This window comes from Elephas maximus, chromosome 20 (assembly GCF_024166365.1).
Source record: "Elephas maximus indicus isolate mEleMax1 chromosome 20, mEleMax1 primary haplotype, whole genome shotgun sequence".
NCBI lineage: Eukaryota > Metazoa > Chordata > Mammalia > Proboscidea > Elephantidae > Elephas > Elephas maximus.
This window is the reverse complement of record NC_064838.1, coordinates 82350924-82363597: the sequence shown is the minus strand read 5'-3', so window position 1 is coordinate 82363597 and position 12674 is coordinate 82350924.

Genomic DNA, 12674 nt, shown 5'->3' with positions numbered 1-12674 from the left:
CAATCTGACGTTGCCTCTGAGCTCCGTTGCTGGCAAAGAACTGAAAGGGACATACATTCCTGTGGGGAAACACAGGGCTTTGCTAGGATTTCTCTAGGCAGTGTGTTTTCCCTGGGCCTCACTGTAGCAACACTATGTCGCCAGGGCAACACTGCATGGCACTTCCTCTGCCAGGAGAGAGCTGCTGCTTTGTAGTTTGTGCTGCGAAACCTTGCTTTGGCAAGTGCGAATTGACCGCATTCAGGCAGAAAGAAAAGAGAATAGCAAGAGGCCTTTTCTCCCCGGCTGCTCTGCCAAGCCCTTCCAGCTCAAACTATGTCGTTGCTCCTCTGGAAGGATCCCTGCACCGCGGCCTAGTTTTTCCGAAGAAGCCCTGCGTTTGCAAGAGCAAATGAGGAATTCGTGGCAGGAAAGAGGAAGGAAAGAAAGTTTCTCTCCCTCTGCCTGCTTTGCTCAGAGGACTGGATGAAGTCAGGGACTTCTCCCTTTCACTGAGAAACGTGCGGGCTGCTGTTGCCTGGGCGCTCTCTTCTTTGCAAAAGAGTCTGCAGTTCCACGCTTTGAACCGTGGAAAGGCGCCGGGCTCTGCTAAGATTTCCCGCGGCGCTTCGTTTGCCCCGGGCCAAAGCGAGCCTTCACAATAGCTGAACACTAACACTGCATACTCGTTCCACTTCCAGAACCGGGCTACGGCGAGGCAGTTCTCCGGGGGAAAACGGCCCTTCGCGAAGGGCAGATCTGCCGAGCTCCTTGCGGGAAAGCGAAAGCAAAGGACGCTTTTCTCCCTCTAACCGCTTTCGTCAGAGGAACGGGGGAAGTCACAGTGTTCTTTCTCTCCCTGAGATACACACAATCTGACGTTGCCTCTGAGCTCCGTTGCTGGCAAAGAACTGAAAGTGACATACATTCCTGTGGGGAAACACAGGGCTTTGCTAGGATTTCTCTAGGCAGTGTGTTTTCCCTGGGCCTCACTGTAGCAACACTATCTCGCCAGGGCAACACTGCATGGCACTTCCTCTGCCAGGAGAGAGCTGCTGCTTTGTAGTTTGTGCTGCGAAACCTTGCTTTGGCAAGTGCGAATTGACCGCATTCAGGCAGAAAGAAAAGAGAATAGCAAGAGGCCTTTTCTCCCCGGCTGCTCTGCCAAGCCCTTCCAGCTCAAACTATGTCGTTGCTCCTCTGGAAGGATCCCTGCACCGCGGCGTAGTTTTTCCGAAGAAGCCCTGCGTTTGCAAGAGCAAATGAGGAATTCGTGGCAGGAAAGAGGAAGGAAAGAAAGTTTCTCTCCCTCTGCCTGCTTTGCTCAGAGGACTGGATGAAGTCAGGGACTTCTCCCTTTCACTGAGAAACGTGCGGGCTGCTGTTGCCTGGACGCTCTCTTCTTTGCAAAAGAGTCTGCAGTTCCACGCTTTGAACCGTGGAAAGGCGCCGGGCTCTGCTAAGATTTCCCCCGGCGCTTCCTTTGCCCTGGGCCAAAGCGAGCCTTCACAATAGCTGAACGCTAACACTGCATACTCGTTCCACTTCCAGAACCGGGCTACGGCGAGGCAGTTCTCCGGGGGAAAACGGCCCTTCGCGAAGGGCAGATCTGCCGAGCTCCTTGCGGGAAAGCGAAAGCAAAGGACGCTTTTCTCCCTCTAACCGCTTTCGTCAGAGGAACGGGGGAAGTCACAGTGTTCTTTCTCTCCCTGAGATACACACAATCTGACGTTGCCTCTGAGCTCCGTTGCTGGCAAGGAACTGAAACTGACATACATTCCTGTGGGGAAACTCAGGGCTCTGCTAGGATTTCTCTAGGCAGTGTGTTTTCCCTGGGCCTCACTGTAGCAACACTATCTCGCCTGGGCAACACTGCATGGCACTTCCTCTGCCAGGAGACAGCTGCTGCTTTGTAGTTTGTGCTGGGAAACCTTGCTTTGGCAAGTGCGAATTGACCGCATTCAGGCAGAAAGAAAAGAGAATAGCAAGAGGCCTTTTCTCCCCGGCTGCTCTGCCAAGCCCTTCCAGCTCAAACTATGTCGTTGCTCCTCTGGAAGGATCCCTGCACCGCGGCGTAGTTTTTCCGAAGAAGCCCTGCGTTTGCAAGAGCAAATGAGGAATTCGTGGCAGGAAAGAGGAAGGAAAGAAAGTTTCTCTCCCTCTGCCTGCTTTGCTCAGAGGACTGTATGAAGTCAGGGACTTCTCCCTTTCACTGAGAAACGTGCGGGCTGCTGTTGCCTGGACGCTCTCTTCTTTGCAAAAGAGTCTGCAGTTCCACGCTTTGAACCGTGGAAAGGCGCCGGGCTCTGCTAAGATTTCCCCCGGCGCTTCCTTTGCCCTGGGCCAAAGCGAGCCTTCACAATAGCTGAACGCTAACACTGCATACTCGTTCCACTTCCAGAACCGGGCTACGGCGAGGCAGTTCTCCGGGGGAAAACGGCCCTTCGCGAAGGGCAGATCTGCCGAGCTCCTTGCGGGAAAGCGAAAGCAAAGGACGCTTTTCTCCCTCTAACCGCTTTCGTCAGAGGAACGGGGGAAGTCACAGTGTTCTTTCTCTCCCTGAGATACACACAATCTGACGTTGCCTCTGAGCTCCGTTGCTGGCAAGGAACTGAAACTGACATACATTCCTGTGGGGAAACACAGGGCTCTGCTAGGATTTCTCTAGACAGTGTGTTTTCCCTGGGCCTCACTGTAGCAACACTATCTCGCCTGGGCAACACTGCATGGCACTTCCTCTGCCAGGAGACAGCTGCTGCTTTGTAGTTTGTGCTGGGAAACCTTGCTTTGGCAAGTGCGAATTGACCGCATTCAGGCAGAAAGAAAAGAGAATAGCAAGAGGCCTTTTCTCCCCGGCTGCTCTGCCAAGCCCTTCCAGCTCAAACTATGTCGTTGCTCCTCTGGAAGGATCCCTGCACCGCGGCGTAGTTTTTCCGAAGAAGCTCTGCGTTTGCAAGAGCAAATGAGGAATTCGTGGCAGGAAAGAGGAAGGAAAGAAAGTTTCTCTCCCTCTGCCTGCTTTGCTCAGAGGACTGGATGAAGTCAGGGACTTCTCCCTTTCACTGAGAAACGTGCGGGCTGCTGTTGCCTGGGCGCTCTCTTCTTTGCAAAAGAGTCTGCAGTTCCACGCTTTGAACCGTGGAAAGGCGCCGGGCTCTGCTAAGATTTCCCGCGGCGCTTCGTTTGCCCCGGGCCAAAGCGAGCCTTCACAATAGCTGAACGCTAACACTGCATACTCGTTCCACTTCCAGAACCGGGCTACGGCGAGGCAGTTCTCCGGGGGAAAACGGCCCTTCGCGAAGGGCAGATCTGCCGAGCTCCTTGCGGGAAAGCGAAAGCAAAGGACGCTTTTCTCCCTCTAACCGCTTTCGTCAGAGGAACGGGGGAAGTCACAGTCTTCTTTCTCTCCCTGAGATACACACAATCTGACGTTGCCTCTGAGCTCCGTTGCTGGCAAGGAACTGAAACTGACATACATTCCTGTGGGGAAACACAGGGCTCTGCTAGGATTTCTGTAGGCAGTGTGTTTTCCCTGGGCCTCACTGTAGCAACACTATCTCGCCAGGGCAACACTGCATGGCACTTCCTCTGCCACGAGAGAGCTGCTGCTTTGTAGATTGTGCTTGGAAACCTTGCTTTGGCAAGTGCGAATTGACCGCATTCAGGCAGAAAGAAAAGAGAATAGCAAGAGGCCTTTTCTCCCCGGCTGCTCTGCCAAGCCCTTCCAGCTCAAACTATGTCGTTGCTCCTCTGGAAGGATCCCTGCACCGCGGCCTAGTTTTTCCGAAGAAGCCCTGCGTTTGCAAGAGCAAATGAGGAATTCGTGGCAGGAAAGAGGAAGGAAAGAAAGTTTCTCTCCCTCTGCCTGCTTTGCTCAGAGGACTGGATGAAGTCAGGGACTTCTCCGTTTCACTGAGAAACGTGAGGGCTGCTGTTGCCTGGGCGCTCTCTTCTTTGCAAAAGAGTCTGCAGTTCCACGCTTTGAACCGTGGAAAGGCGCCGGGCTCTGCTAAGATTTCCCGCGGCGCTTCGTTTGCCCTGGGCCAAAGCGAGCCTTCACAATAGCTGAACGCTAACACTGCATACTCGTTCCACTTCCAGAACCGGGCTACGGCGAGGCAGTTCTCCGGGGGAAAACGGCCTTTCGCGAAGGGCAGATCTGCCGAGCTCCTTGCGGGAAAGCGAAAGCAAAGGACGCTTTTCTCCCTCTAACCGCTTTCGTCAGAGGAACGGGGGAAGTCACAGTGTTCTTTCTCTCCCTGAGATACACACAATCTGACGTTGCCTCTGAGCTCCGTTGCTGGCAAGGAACTGAAACTGACATACATTCCTGTGGGGAAACTCAGGGCTCTGCTAGGATTTCTCTAGGCAGTGTGTTTTCCCTGGGCCTCACTGTAGCAACACTATCTCGCCAGGGCAACACTGCATGGCACTTCCTCTGCCAGGAGAGAGCTGCTGCTTTGTAGTTTGTGCTGCGAAACCTTGCTTTGGCAAGTGCGAATTGACCGCATTCAGGCAGAAAGAAAAGAGAATAGCAAGAGGCCTTTTCTCCCCGGCTGCTCTGCCAAGCCCTTCCAGCTCAAACTATGGCGTTGCTCCTCTGGAAGGATCCCTGCACCGCGGCGTAGTTTTTCCGAAGAAGCCCTGCGTTTGCAAGAGCAAATGAGGAATTCGTGGCAGGAAAGAGGAAGGAAAGAAAGTTTCTCTCCCTCTGCCTGCTTTGCTCAGAGGACTGGATGAAGTCAGGGACTTCTCCCTTTCACTGAGAAACGTGCGGGCTGCTGTTGCCTGGACGCTCTCTTCTTTGCAAAAGAGTCTGCAGTTCCACGCTTTGAACCGTGGAAAGGCGCCGGGCTCTGCTAAGATTTCCCCCGGCGCTTCCTTTGCCCTGGGCCAAAGCGAGCCTTCACAATAGCTGAACGCTAACACTGCATACTCGTTCCACTTCCAGAACCGGGCTACGGCGAGGCAGTTCTCCGGGGGAAAACGGCCCTTCGCGAAGGGCAGATCTGCCGAGCTCCTTGCGGGAAAGCGAAAGCAAAGGACGCTTTTCTCCCTCTAACCGCTTTCGTCAGAGGAACGGGGGAAGTCACAGTGTTCTTTCTCTCCCTGAGATACACACAATCTGACGTTGCCTCTGAGCTCCGTTGCTGGCAAGGAACTGAAACTGACATACATTCCTGTGGGGAAACACAGGGCTCTGCTAGGATTTCTCTAGGCAGTGTGTTTTCCCTGGGCCTCACTGTAGCAACACTATCTCGCCTGGGCAACACTGCATGGCACTTCCTCTGCCAGGAGACAGCTGCTGCTTTGTAGTTTGTGCTGGGAAACCTTGCTTTGGCAAGTGCGAATTGACCGCATTCAGGCAGAAAGAAAAGAGAATAGCAAGAGGCCTTTTCTCCCCGGCTGCTCTGCCAAGCCCTTCCAGCTCAAACTATGTCGTTGCTCCTCTGGAAGGATCCCTGCACCGCGGCGTAGTTTTTCCGAAGAAGCTCTGCGTTTGCAAGAGCAAATGAGGAATTCGTGGCAGGAAAGAGGAAGGAAAGAAAGTTTCTCTCCCTCTGCCTGCTTTGCTCAGAGGACTGGATGAAGTCAGGGACTTCTCCCTTTCACTGAGAAACGTGCGGGCTGCTGTTGCCTGGGCGCTCTCTTCTTTGCAAAAGAGTCTGCAGTTCCACGCTTTGAACCGTGGAAAGGCGCCGGGCTCTGCTAAGATTTCCCGCGGCGCTTCGTTTGCCCCGGGCCAAAGCGAGCCTTCACAATAGCTGAACGCTAACACTGCATACTCGTTCCACTTCCAGAACCGGGCTACGGCGAGGCAGTTCTCCGGGGGAAAACGGCCCTTCGCGAAGGGCAGATCTGCCGAGCTCCTTGCGGGAAAGCGAAAGCAAAGGACGCTTTTCTCCCTCTAACCGCTTTCGTCAGAGGAACGGGGGAAGTCACAGTGTTCTTTCTCTCCCTGAGATACACACAATCTGACGTTGCCTCTGAGCTCCGTTGCTGGCAAGGAACTGAAACTGACATACATTCCTGTGGGGAAACACAGGGCTCTGCTAGGATTTCTGTAGGCAGTGTGTTTTCCCTGGGCCTCACTGTAGCAACACTATCTCGCCAGGGCAACACTGCATGGCACTTCCTCTGCCACGAGAGAGCTGCTGCTTTGTAGATTGTGCTTGGAAACCTTGCTTTGGCAAGTGCGAATTGACCGCATTCAGGCAGAAAGAAAAGAGAATAGCAAGAGGCCTTTTCTCCCCGGCTGCTCTGCCAAGCCCTTCCAGCTCAAACTATGTCGTTGCTCCTCTGGAAGGATCCCTGCACCGCGGCGTAGTTTTTCCGAAGAAGCCCTGCGTTTGCAAGAGCAAATGAGGAATTCGTGGCAGGAAAGAGGAAGGAAAGAAAGTTTCTCTCCCTCTGCCTGCTTTGCTCAGAGGACTGGATGAAGTCAGGGACTTCTCCGTTTCACTGAGAAACGTGAGGGCTGCTGTTGCCTGGGCGCTCTCTTCTTTGCAAAAGAGTCTGCAGTTCCACGCTTTGAACCGTGGAAAGGCGCCGGGCTCTGCTAAGATTTCCCGCGGCGCTTCGTTTGCCCTGGGCCAAAGCGAGCCTTCACAATAGCTGAACGCTAACACTGCATACTCGTTCCACTTCCAGAACCGGGCTACGGCGAGGCAGTTCTCCGGGGGAAAACGGCCTTTCGCGAAGGGCAGATCTGCCGAGCTCCTTGCGGGAAAGCGAAAGCAAAGGACGCTTTTCTCCCTCTAACCGCTTTCGTCAGAGGAACGGGGGAAGTCACAGTGTTCTTTCTCTCCCTGAGATACACACAATCTGACGTTGCCTCTGAGCTCCGTTGCTGGCAAGGAACTGAAAGTGACATACATTCCTGTGGGGAAACACAGGGCTCTGCTAGGATTTCTCTAGGCAGTGTGTTTTCCCTGGGCCTCACTGTAGCAACACTATCTCGCCAGGGCAACACTGCATGGCACTTCCTCTGCCAGGAGAGAGCTGCTGCTTTGTAGTTTGTGCTGCGAAACCTTGCTTTGGCAAGTGCGAATTGACCGCATTCAGGCAGAAAGAAAAGAGAATAGCAAGAGGCCTTTTCTCCCCGGCTGCTCTGCCAAGCCCTTCCAGCTCAAACTATGTCGTTGCTCCTCTGGAAGGATCCCTGCACCGCGGCCTAGTTTTTCCGAAGAAGCCCTGCGTTTGCAAGAGCAAATGAGGAATTCGTGGCAGGAAAGAGGAAGGAAAGAAAGTTTCTCTCCCTCTGCCTGCTTTGCTCAGAGGACTGGATGAAGTCAGGGACTTCTCCCTTTCACTGAGAAACGTGCGGGCTGCTGTTGCCTGGGCGCTCTCTTCTTTGCAAAAGAGTCTGCAGTTCCACGCTTTGAACCGTGGAAAGGCGCCGGGCTCTGCTAAGATTTCCCGCGGCGCTTCGTTTGCCCTGGGCCAAAGCGAGCCTTCACAATAGCTGAACCCTAACACTGCATACTCGTTCCACTTCCAGAACCGGGCTACGGCGAGGCAGTTCTCCGGGGGAAAACGGCCCTTCGCGAAGGGCAGATCTGCCGAGCTCCTTGCGGGAAAGCGAAAGCAAAGGACGCTTTTCTCCCTCTAACCGCTTTCGTCAGAGGAACGGGGGAAGTCACAGTGTTCTTTCTCTCCCTGAGATACACACAATCTGACGTTGCCTCTGAGCTCCGTTGCTGGCAAGGAACTGAAACTGACATACATTCCTGTGGGGAAACACAGGGCTCTGCTAGGATTTCTGTAGGCAGTGTGTTTTCCCTGGGCCTCACTGTAGCAACACTATCTCGCCAGGGCAACACTGCATGGCACTTCCTCTGCCAGGAGAGAGCTGCTGCTTTGTAGTTTGTGCTGGGAAAACTTGCTTTGGCAAGTGCGAATTGACCGCATTCAGGCAGAAAGAAAAGAGAATAGCAAGAGGCCTTTTCTCCCCGGCTGCTCTGCCAAGCCCTTCCAGCTCAAACTATGTCGTTGCTCCTCTGGAAGGATCCCTGCACCGCGGCCTAGTTTTTCCGAAGAAGCCCTGCGTTTGCAAGAGCAAATGAGGAATTCGTGGCAGGAAAGAGGAAGGAAAGAAAGTTTCTCTCCCTCTGCCTGCTTTGCTCAGAGGACTGGATGAAGTCAGGGACTTCTCCCTTTCACTGAGAAACGTGCGGGCTGCTGTTGCCTGGGCGCTCTCTTCTTTGCAAAAGACTCTGCAGTTCCACGCTTTGAACCGTGGAAAGGCGCCGGGCTCTGCTAAGATTTCCCCCGGCGCTTCCTTTGCCCTGGGCCAAAGCGAGCCTTCACAATAGCTGAACGCTAACACTGCATACTCGTTCCACTTCCAGAACCGGGCTACGGCGAGGCAGTTCTCAGGGGAAAACGGCCCTTCGCGAAGGGCAGATCTGCCGAGCTCCTTGCGGGAAAGCGAAAGCAAAGGACGCTTTTCTCCCTCTAACCGCTTTCGTCAGAGGAACGGGGGAAGTCACAGTGTTCTTTCTCTCCCTGAGATACACACAATCTGACGTTGCCTCTGAGCTCCGTTGCTGGCAAGGAACTGAAACTGACATACATTCCTGTGGGGAAACACAGGGCTCTGCTAGGATTTCTCTAGGCAGTGTGTTTTCCCTGGGCCTCACTGTAGCAACACTATCTCGCCTGGGCAACACTGCATGGCACTTCCTCTGCCAGGAGACAGCTGCTGCTTTGTAGTTTGTGCTTGGAAACCTTGCTTTGGCAAGTGCGAATTGACCGCCTTCAGGCAGAAAGAAAAGAGAATAGCAAGAGGCCTTTTCTCCCCGGCTGCTCTGCCAAGCCCTTCCAGCTCAAACTATGTCGTTGCTCCTCTGGAAGGATCCCTGCACCGCGGCGTAGTTTTTCCGAAGAAGCTCTGCGTTTGCAAGAGCAAATGAGGAATTCGTGGCAGGAAAGAGGAAGGAAAGAAAGTTTCTCTCCCTCTGCCTGCTTTGCTCAGAGGACTGGATGAAGTCAGGGACTTCTCCCTTTCACTGAGAAACGTGCGGGCTGCTGTTGCCTGGGCGCTCTCTTCTTTGCAAAAGAGTCTGCAGTTCCACGCTTTGAACCGTGGAAAGGCGCCGGGCTCTGCTAAGATTTCCCGCGGCGCTTCGTTTGCCCTGGGCCAAAGCGAGCCTTCACAATAGCTGAACCCTAACACTGCATACTCGTTCCACTTCCAGAACCGGGCTACGGCGAGGCAGTTCTCCGGGGGAAAACGGCCCTTCGCGAAGGGCAGATCTGCCGAGCTCCTTGCGGGAAAGCGAAAGCAAAGGACGCTTTTCTCCCTCTAACCGCTTTCGTCAGAGGAACGGGGGAAGTCACAGTGTTCTTTCTCTCCCTGAGATACACACAATCTGACGTTGCCTCTGAGCTCCGTTGCTGGCAAGGAACTGAAACTGACATACATTCCTGTGGGGAAACACAGGGCTCTGCTAGGATTTCTGTAGGCAGTGTGTTTTCCCTGGGCCTCACTGTAGCAACACTATCTCGCCAGGGCAACACTGCATGGCACTTCCTCTGCCAGGAGAGAGCTGCTGCTTTGTAGTTTGTGCTGGGAAAACTTGCTTTGGCAAGTGCGAATTGACCGCATTCAGGCAGAAAGAAAAGAGAATAGCAAGAGGCCTTTTCTCCCCGGCTGCTCTGCCAAGCCCTTCCAGCTCAAACTATGTCGTTGCTCCTCTGGAAGGATCCCTGCACCGCGGCCTAGTTTTTCCGAAGAAGCCCTGCGTTTGCAAGAGCAAATGAGGAATTCGTGGCAGGAAAGAGGAAGGAAAGAAAGTTTCTCTCCCTCTGCCTGCTTTGCTCAGAGGACTGGATGAAGTCAGGGACTTCTCCCTTTCACTGAGAAACGTGCGGGCTGCTGTTGCCTGGGCGCTCTCTTCTTTGCAAAAGACTCTGCAGTTCCACGCTTTGAACCGTGGAAAGGCGCCGGGCTCTGCTAAGATTTCCCCCGGCGCTTCCTTTGCCCTGGGCCAAAGCGAGCCTTCACAATAGCTGAACGCTAACACTGCATACTCGTTCCACTTCCAGAACCGGGCTACGGCGAGGCAGTTCTCCGGGGAAAACGGCCCTTCGCGAAGGGCAGATCTGCCGAGCTCCTTGCGGGAAAGCGAAAGCAAAGGACGCTTTTCTCCCTCTAACCGCTTTCGTCAGAGGAACGGGGGAAGTCACAGTGTTCTTTCTCTCCCTGAGATACACACAATCTGACGTTGCCTCTGAGCTCCGTTGCTGGCAAGGAACTGAAACTGACATACATTCCTGTGGGGAAACACAGGGCTCTGCTAGGATTTCTCTAGGCAGTGTGTTTTCCCTGGGCCTCACTGTAGCAACACTATCTCGCCTGGGCAACACTGCATGGCACTTCCTCTGCCAGGAGACAGCTGCTGCTTTGTAGTTTGTGCTTGGAAACCTTGCTTTGGCAAGTGCGAATTGACCGCCTTCAGGCAGAAAGAAAAGAGAATAGCAAGAGGCCTTTTCTCCCCGGCTGCTCTGCCAAGCCCTTCCAGCTCAAACTATGTCGTTGCTCCTCTGGAAGGATCCCTGCACCGCGGCGTAGTTTTTCCGAAGAAGCTCTGCGTTTGCAAGAGCAAATGAGGAATTCGTGGCAGGAAAGAGGAAGGAAAGAAAGTTTCTCTCCCTCTGCCTGCTTTGCTCAGAGGACTGGATGAAGTCAGGGACTTCTCCCTTTCACTGAGAAACGTGCGGGCTGCTGTTGCCTGGGCGCTCTCTTCTTTGCAAAAGAGTCTGCAGTTCCACGCTTTGAACCGTGGAAAGGCGCCGGGCTCTGCTAAGATTTCCCGCGGCGCTTCGTTTGCCCCGGGCCAAAGCGAGCCTACACAATAGCTGAACGCTAACACTGCATACTCGTTCCACTTCCAGAACCGGGCTACGGCGAGGCAGTTCTCCGGGGGAAAACGGCCCTTCGCGAAGGGCAGATCTGCCGAGCTCCTTGCGGGAAAGCGAAAGCAAAGGACGCTTTTCTCCCTCTAACCGCTTTCGTCAGAGGAACGGGGGAAGTCACAGTGTTCTTTCTCTCCCTGAGATACACACAATCTGACGTTGCCTCTGAGCTCCGTTGCTGGCAAGGAACTGAAACTGACATACATTCCTGTGGGGAAACACAGGGCTCTGCTAGGATTTCTCTAGGCAGTGTGTTTTCCCTGGGCCTCACTGTAGCAACACTATCTCGCCAGGGCAACACTGCATGGCACTTCCTCTGCCAGGAGAGAGCTGCTGCTTTGTAGTTTGTGCTGGGAAACCTTGCTTTGGCAAGTGCGAATTGACCGCATTCAGGCAGAAAGAAAAGAGAATAGCAAGAGGCCTTTTCTCCCCGGCTGCTCTGCCAAGCCCTTCCAGCTCAAACTATGTCGTTGCTCCTCTGGAAGGATCCCTGCACCGCGGCCTAGTTTTTCCGAAGAAGCCCTGCGTTTGCAAGAGCAAATGAGGAATTCGTGGCAGGAAAGAGGAAGGAAAGAAAGTTTCTCTCCCTCTGCCTGCTTTGCTCAGAGGACTGGATGAAGTCAGGGACTTCTCCCTTTCACTGAGAAACGTGCGGGCTGCTGTTGCCTGGGCGCTCTCTTCTTTGCAAAAGAGTCTGCAGTTCCACGCTTTGAACCGTGGAAAGGCGCCGGGCTCTGCTAAGATTTCCCGCGGCGCTTCGTTTGCCCCGGGCCAAAGCGAGCCTTCACAATAGCTGAACACTAACACTGCATACTCGTTCCACTTCCAGAACCGGGCTACGGCGAGGCAGTTCTACGGGGGAAAACGGCCCTTCGCGAAGGGCAGATCTGCCGAGCTCCTTGCGGGAAAGCGAAAGCAAAGGACGCTTTTCTCCCTCTAACCGCTTTCGTCAGAGGAACGGGGGAAGTCACAGTGTTCTTTCTCTCCCTGAGATACACACAATCTGACGTTGCCTCTGAGCTCCGTTGCTGGCAAGGAACTGAAACTGACATACATTCCTGTGGGGAAACACAGGGCTCTGCTAGGATTTCTGTAGGCAGTGTGTTTTCCCTGGGCCTCACAGTAGCAACACTATCTCGCCAGGGCAACACTGCATGGCACTTCCTCTGCCAGGAGAGAGCTGCTGCTTTGGAGTTTGTGCTGGGAAACCTTGCTTTGGCAAGTGCGAATTGACCGCATTCAGGCAGAAAGAAAAGAGAATAGCAAGAGGCCTTTTCTCCCCGGCTGCTCTGCCAAGCCCTTCCAGCTCAAACTATGTCGTTGCTCCTCTGGAAGGATCCCTGCACCGCGGCCTAGTTTTTCCGAAGAAGCCCTGCGTTTGCAAGAGCAAATGAGGAATTCGTGGCAGGAAAGAGGAAGGAAAGAAAGTTTCTCTCCCTCTGCCTGCTTTGCTCAGAGGACTGGATGAAGTCAGGGACTTCTCCGTTTCACTGAGAAACGTGAGGGCTGCTGTTGCCTGGGCGCTCTCTTCTTTGCAAAAGAGTCTGCAGTTCCACGCTTTGAACCGTGGAAAGGCGCCGGGCTCTGCTAAGATTTCCCCCGGCGCTTCGTTTGCCCTGGGCCAAAGCGAGCCTTCACAATAGCTGAACGCTAACACTGCATACTCGTTCCACTTCCAGAACCGGGCTACGGCGAGGCAGTTCTCCGGGGGAAAACGGCCTTTCGCGAAGGGCAGATCTGCCGAGCTCCTTGCGGGAAAGCGAAAGCAAAGGACG